The sequence below is a fragment of the Phyllobates terribilis genome, unplaced genomic scaffold, assembly GCF_046119375.1.
Source record: "Phyllobates terribilis strain yellow unplaced genomic scaffold, ASM4611937v1 Scaffold_180__1_contigs__length_3869351, whole genome shotgun sequence".
NCBI lineage: Eukaryota > Metazoa > Chordata > Amphibia > Anura > Dendrobatidae > Phyllobates > Phyllobates terribilis.
Window position 1 is genome coordinate 2,676,838 of NW_027362940.1, and position 8,163 is coordinate 2,685,000.

The following is an 8,163-nucleotide window of genomic DNA, read 5'->3' on the forward strand; positions in this document are numbered from 1 at the left end:
GTGGGCAGCCGTTACCTGCAGACGTGGTCTGGATAATAAGAACTGTGAGTAAAGGCCCTGAACTGCATCACTGACTCCGTGTCGTTACTGCTGCTGCCCTGCACCATCACCCCCATCCTCCGCATACACTGCCCTGAGGCTATACTCCTCCCGTGGGGAGTTATGCTACGCTCTGCTGCACCCACAACACCAGCCTTAGCGGTCTGCCCTGTAGCGGCGGTTCACTCTGACCGCAATCCACGGGTGGCGTAGTCGGACATTTAAACGTCAAAACCACATAAATAGTTCCGCCACTGGTTTGACCTTGACCGCCCTGAGCCACGGAACCGGATCGCCGCCACGAAGACTACAACCACCAGCATCCACCAAAAAGGGTCCGGCTCCGGATGTCCCAAGGCCCAGGGGGTGCGTCAGAACATTTTCATCACCTTTCACAATCACCAATGGGACAAGGCAGGGATGTCCTCTGTCCCCTCTCTTATACATCCTAGTGACGGAGCACCTGCTCTCATCAATTCGCCATAACCCCAATATTAGGTGGATTGAGGTGGGAGGCACCGAGTACAAGTGCTCTCTATTTGCTGATGATGTCCTAGTATATATCACTCAATCACATATATCCATCCCTGCTGTTATGGCTGAAATAGATCACTTTGTTACATGGTAAAATTTTAAAATCAATGCAGCGAAGTCTGAGGCCCTCGATGTCTCCCTCCCTAAATCCATATAGGATTCCATCCAGTCCAACTTTCCCTTTGCCTGGCCCTCACAGGGTATCAAATACTTAGGAATTCCTATTCATAGAGACCTCTCCCATCTATGTTATCTTAATTTTGGGCCCTTTATTGAACAACTCCATACAGACCACGGTTGGCAAGTTAGAACTGTAAGATTCACTACGTGAACCACTGGTGTTTTGTGGAAAAGCACATGTACACCGCGTTCCAAATTATTATGCAAAAAGTGTTTAGGAGTGATAAGGGAAGAATTTGTTTGTTTGTCAGTTAAACTCATTGATGGTGATGTGTGTCAGGGCTCTTTATATCACTGTAAGCAATTGCAGACACCTGTGCTAATTAGTTTGGCAGGTGTTTCCAATGAAAGGCAAGACTACTTAAGAAGGCTCTCTCACATTATTAAGCAGCCTACATTTTCTGCCAAAATGGGAAAGAAAAAGGATGTGTCGGCTGCTGAGAAGCAACAAATTGTGGAGTGTTTAGGTCAAGGCATGACTACAATCAACATTGTGCGATGATCAGGATGAAGTGTCTTGGCAATCAAGAAGTATGTAGCTGATTCACAGTACACACGTGTGCGTGCTGATAAGGGCAAATTGAGGACTCTTTCCTACAGGCAATTACGTCAGGTTGAAACAGCAGCGGCAAAAAAGCCTTGTCATAGCAGCAGACAAGTTTTTGAAGCTGCTTGTGCCTCCAACGTCCCCCGAACAACAAGATGCAGGGTCCTTCAGAGGTTTGCAGCTGTGCATATGCCATCCTGTCGACCTCCTCTATCCACTTCACACAAGCAGAAACGGCTCCAGTGGGCCAAACATTACATGAAGACTGATTTCAAAACTGTTTTGTTCACGGATGAGTGCCGTGCAGCGCTCGATGGTCCAGATGAATGGAGTGGAGGATGGCTGGTTGATGGACACCCCACGCAAACACGGCTACAGCGCCAACAAGGAGGAGGTGGAGTAATGTTTTGGGCTGGAATCATGGGGAGAGAGATTGTCGGCCCCTTTAGGATCCCTGAAGGCGCTAAAGATGAACTCCATAATGTATGTGGATTTTCTCAAACAGCACTTCCTGCCATGGTTCAAGAAGAAGAACCGTGTATTTCACAGCAAGATCATTTTTCTGCATGATAATGCACCATCTCATGCTGCACATAAAACATCTGCATCTCTGGCTGATATGGGCATAAAAGGGGACAAACTTATGGTGTGACCCCCATGCTCCCCTGACCTCTACCCCATTCAGAACCTTTGGAGCATCATTAAAAGGAGTGTCTATGATGGCGGGAGGCAGTTCACATCTAAGCAACAGCTCTGGGAGGGTATTCTGTCCTCATGCAAAACAATTGAAGCAGAAACCATCCAAAACCTGACAAATTCAATGGACGAGAGAGTTCAGAAGCTCCTTTCAAACAAGGGGTCCTATGTGAAAATGTAACATCACCTAGAATAAAGTTTTGAGTTGAAAACTGTTTGATTTCAGTTTCTAACAACCTGCTAATGCTTATAATTTCAAAAATGACCATTTTTTTGGTCTTTATTAAAATGAAAAGGTTGATCGAAAAGTTTGGGGGATCTAAGAGTGTGGCAACCCAGTAGTCATGATTACTTCGAATTCTGACAATATGAGGGTCATGCTGCAGGTAGTGCAGCAAGAAGGCACTTATGTGTCTTGCGCATCTCGGAGCCCCAAAATTATTTTCCGGGCTAGATGCAGCTAAAAATTATTTTTAATTTTAAATCTGGTGAAGCTTATTATAGATGGCCTAATAGGATCAGTGCTGCACACTGCTACAAAGCCCAAATTATTTTCCAGTCAAGATACAGATAAACATGATTAGTAATTTGAAAGCTTAAAACGGTTGGTAGGGTGATTTTAACCAATCATCAAGCTTTTACTCTCCCCAGGATGACACAGGGGTAGAAAAGTCGTTTCGGATCCATGATTTGTTCATCTTTATGAACGTGAGTCTGTCTACATTATCAGTGGAGAGCCGCGTGCGCTTATCTGTCAGCACACCACCAGCAGCGCTGAACACACGTTCAGACAGAACGCTGGCTGCGGGGCATGACAAGATCTCCAAGGCGTAAGTGGCTAGCTCCGGCCATTTATCCAGATTGGAAGCCCAAAAAGAGCAAGGGTCCAGTGACACAGTCGTGGCTTCAATGTTTACTTGGAGATACTCCTGTACCATCGTCTCTAGGCGTTGACTATGTGTCAGACTTCTTGTCTCCTGTGGCCTTGCAAAGGATGGGCTAAAAAAGTGGTGAAATGATTCCGCAAAATTGATGTTACCAGCAGATACTGTGGTTCTGTTACGGTTTGAGTGCTGAACACTTGACGGTCCCACGGTTGGCAAGTTGGAACTGTGAGATTCACTACGTGCACCACTGGTATTTTGTGGAAAAGCACATGTAAGATTCTGCAACAGTCTCTGCTGATACTCCTGCATGCGTGCATCCCTTTCTATGGCAGGAATAATTTCTGCAAATTTACTTTTGTACCTGGGATCTAACAGTGTGGCAACCCAGTAGTCAGGATTATTTCTAATTCTCACAATTCGAGGGTCATGTTGCAGGTAGTGCAGCAAGAAGGCACTCATGTGTGTTGCGCATCCAGGAGCACCAAGTCCCTGTTGTGTTGGTGGCGAGGTAGCAATCATGCTTCCTTCCTCTGTCCTCTCCCCCCAACCTCGCACAACAGAAATGTGATCAAGGTCTCCCTCATCTGATGAGTCTTCCATCAGTTCGTCCTCCACTTCTTCCTGGGCTCCTGCACCTTCCTCACTAGTTTGGCTGCTACCATGCGCCCTGGTAAAACCATCTCCCCCACCCTCACATGCCTGCCGCCTTGGTGCTGCCGACCGTCTGGACCTTGCAGATGTTAGCCCTTCCGCATACAACTCCTCCTCCTCTACTTCCTCCACCTCCTCTTGTGCCACCACCTGACTCCGAATTCTGTTTAACATGTGCTCCAGCATGTAAATCACCGGAATAGTCATGCTGATAATGGCATCGTCAGCACTAAACATCTTCGTCGCCATTTCAAAACTGTGCAGAAGGGTGCATAGGTCCCTGATCTGAGACCACTCCTCCAGCGTCATTTGCCCCACCTCTGAATCTCGTTGGCCCAGGCTATACGTCAGAACGTATTGCACCAGGGCTTGTCGGTGCTGCCACAGTCGCTGCAACATGTGCAGAGTTGAATTCCACCGGGTAGGCACATCGCATTTTAGCCGGTGAAGTGGCAGGCCCAACGACTTCTGTAGAGATGTAAGTCGCTGAGCTGCGGGATGCGAACGGCGGAAGTGAGCACACAGCGACCGTGCCCTCTGCAGAAGGCCATCTAGTCTGGGATAGTGGGCTAAAAATTGCTGGACAACCAGGTTCAACACGTGAGCCATACAAGGCACGTGTGTGACATTGCCCCGGCGAAGGGCCGCACCCAGGTTTGCAGCATTGTCGCACACGGCCTTCCCTGGTTTCAGGTCCAGTGGAGACAACCATTCATGAAATTGGTTCTCCAGAGCTGACCACAACTCCTCAGCTGTGTGACTCACATTTCCCAGACATTTCAATGTAAAAACCGCCTGATGACGTTGAGCCCTACTGCCAGCATAGTAAGGAGGTGTGCAGGATCCCTTCTGCGCAGTTAGAAAGCTTGTGGCATGACCAGACAGGCTTTGGGTGCAGGTGGAAGACCGAGAGGAGGTTGAGGAGGCAGAAGCAGTGGAGGAAAAATGACATAAAGAGGATTGACGCACAACTCGTGGGGACGGCAAGACTTGGACAGCAGCCCCTTGTCCTGCTGTCACCATAGTTACCCAGTGCCCAGTCAGCGACATGTAACGCCCCTGTCCATGCCTACTCGTCCAAGTGTCTGTGGTGAAATGCACCCTGTCACACACAGAGTTTCTCAAAGAAGCGGTGATGTTGTGTGCGACATGCTGGTGGAGCGCAGGCACACCTTTCTTTGAGAAGTAGTGCCGACTGGGCATCTGGTACTGGGGCACTGCGACGGACATAAGGTCTCGAAAATCCTCTGTGTCCACCAGGCGGAAAGGCAGCATTTCTGTAGCCAAGAGCTTGCAGATGGTGAAATTCAACCTCTTAGCTTTCTCATGGCTAGGAGGAAATGGTCTTTTACTTGCCCACATCTGAGGGACCGAGGGCTGGCTATTGTGCTTAGACGGGGTTGATAAGGGTGTCCCCGGCAAACTGCCGGTCTGTGAGGAAGATGCAGGCGGACATGTTAGGTTGCCTTGATCCAAAGGTGGTGCTATCGATGTCGGACAGCGCTCAAGACCAGCTGGTGTTACCACCTCCAAAGAAAATGATGACCTGCCAATCACGCTGGCTGTTGCGGGTAAAGAGGTGGCAGGTCTGCGCCCCAAAACAGGTGTGACTGCTGTCCCCCCAGTCACAGAGGATGAAGAGGCCGCGGATGCACAAGATATGGCAGACGGTGGTTGGCCCGGCCGGCTAGACCGCATTGTAGCACACTGAGCTTCCCACTGCAACTTATGCTTCATGTCCATGTGCCGGTTCATGCATGAAGTACTCAAACTATGTATTTTTTGGCCTCTACTTAGCTTTTGCTGACAAATGTTACAGATAACACGAGTTGGGTCATCTTTATCGATCTGAAAAAATGCCCAGGCTATGCAAGGCTTAGCGCCCATGCGACCTGAAGAGCCACCACGACTTGTGGTGAGAGGCAGAGTTGTGTTTGAGGATGCAGTTGTTGACGTGCTTCCAGTACTACGTCTCTGTCCAGGAAGGCGCAACCTGACCTCGTCGTCACTAGCATCTTCCTCCACCTCCTTTGCTGACCTCATCTCTTGGCTGACTGTGGGTTGACAGTAAGTGGGATCTCCGACCTCATCATCATCACCCTGTGCGTTATCACACCCGTCGTCCTCAGAGCCAACCTGTTCCTGCCCTGACAAAAAACTAAAGTTGTCGCTCCAATCAGGTATTTGAGTCTTATCATCGTCTTCCTCATTGTCTCCACCAACAGGAGTTACAGTTTGGGAATGAGGGTCTACATTATGGTCAGAACCTTCTGCGTCTGGTCCTGGATCCGACTCATAAAGATTCTGGGCATCAGTGCAGATCATTTCCTCGTCTGGATTCACAGAAGCGCTGGAGTCGACCTCTGATTCCCAGGCTATAGTATGAGTAAACAGCTCTGCAGACTCAACCATCTGTTCTACCTCATACTCAGACGGGCAGCTGGAGATTTGGGAGCTGTGAGGAAGCAAGTGCGATTTGGGTGACACCTTTGAGGACTGGAATATTTGTGATGTTGAAGTTGATGTGGAGGAGAGCCCACTTAAAGGAGCACTTGATATCCATTGAAGCACCTGCTGTTTTTGTGCCTCATCTGGAATTTGTAGCGATTGGCGTGGCCGTAAGAAAGGGATCTTATCACATTGTCCGCTAAAAGAAGTAGACATTTTAGTTTGGCTGGAAGATGGTCTTTCTTCTGCACCTACCCCACGGACACAACCTTTTTTCCCCTTCCCAACACGCCTATTCCCCTTTCCACCAGCAGCAGGCCTTTTTCCACTCATTTTGGTGGTTAACTAATTCACAACTCTGGAGTTGTTTGCTCAAAAAAACAATGGATGGTAAACGAGCAGAGCTGAGTGGCCAAACTGTGGTATTAGGCCAAAACTATTGGCTGGGTTAGATGCAGAAAAAAATTATTTTTAATTTGCAACCTGATGTAGGTCAGTATAGATGGACTAATAGACCAAGTCCCACACACCGCTAGAAGCCCAAATATTTTTTCAGAGCTAGATGCAGAAAATTTTTTTATTCAATTTGCAACCTGATGGAGGTCAGTATAGATGGACTAATAGACCAAGTCCCACACACTGCTAGAAGCCCAAATATTTTTTCAGAGCTAGATGCAGAAAAAAATTATTTTTAATTTGCAACCTGATGGAGGTCAGTATAGATGGACTAATAGACCAAGTCCCACACACTGCTAGAAGCCCAAATATTTTTTCAGAGCTAGATGCAGAAAAAAATTATTTTTAATTTGCAACCTGATGGAGGTCAGTATAGATGGACTAATAGACCAAGTCCCACACACTGCTAGAAGCCCAAATATTTTTTCAGAGCTAGATGCAGAAAAAAATTATTTTTAATTTGCAACCTGATGGAGGTCAGTATAGATGGACTAATAGACCAAGTCCCACACACTGCTAGAAGCCCAAATATTTTTTCAGAGCTAGATGCAGAAAAAAATTATTTTTAATTTGCAACCTGATGGAGGTCAGTATAGATGGACTAATAGACCAAGTCCCACACACCGCTAGAAGCCCAAATATTTTTTCAGAGCTAGATGCAGAAAAAAATTATATTCAATTTGCACCCTGCTGGAGGTCAGTATAGAAGGACTAATAGAACAAGTCCCACACACTGCTAGAAGCCCAAATATTTTTTCAGAGCTAAATGAAGAAAAAAATTATTTTTAATTTGCAACCTGTTGGAGGTCAGTATAGATGGACTAATAGACCAAGTCCCACACACCGCTAGAAGCCCAAATATTTTTTCAGAGCTAGATGCAGAAAAAAATTATTTTTAATTTGCAACCTGATGGAGGTCAGTATAGATGGACTAATAGACCAAGTCCCACACACCGCTAGAAGCCCAAATATTTTTTCAGAGGTAGATGCAGAAATTTTTTTTATTCAATTTGCAACCTGATGGAGGTCAGTATAGATGGACTAATAGACCAAGTCCCACACACTGCTAGAAGCCCAAATATTTTTTCAGAGCTAGATGCAGAAAAAAATTATTTTTAATTTGCAACCTGATGGAGGTCAGTATAGATGGACTAATAGACCAAGTCCCACACACAGCTAGAAGCCCAAATATTTTTTCAGAGCTAGATGCAGAAAAAAATTATTTTTAATTTGCAACCTGTTGGAGGTCAGTATAGATGGACTAATAGAACAAGTCCCACACGCTGCTAGAAGCCCAAATATTTTTTCAGAGCTAAATGAAGAAAAAAATTATTTTTAATTTGCAACCTGATGGAGGTCAGTATAGATGGACTAATAGACCAAGTCCCACACACTGCTAGAAGCCCAAATATTTTTTCAGAGCTAGATGCAGAAAAAAATTATATTCAGTTTGCAACCTGATGGAGGTCAGTATAGATGGACTAATAGAATGATGCTATGCCCAAAAGATTTTACTTCACTAGGTGCAGTAAAAAAATTGGTATTCTATACACAGGTGGTATATCTTGCAACACAGATAGGCTACTCCACTGACTAACACACTCTGCAATAGGCCAAAAAGGATTAGCTTTGCTAGATTCAGCCAAATGCTGTGAAAAAAACTTGCACAGCACTGGCACAGACCTGCCTGGCAAAAACTGATAGGAACTGATGTAACCTAGTCCT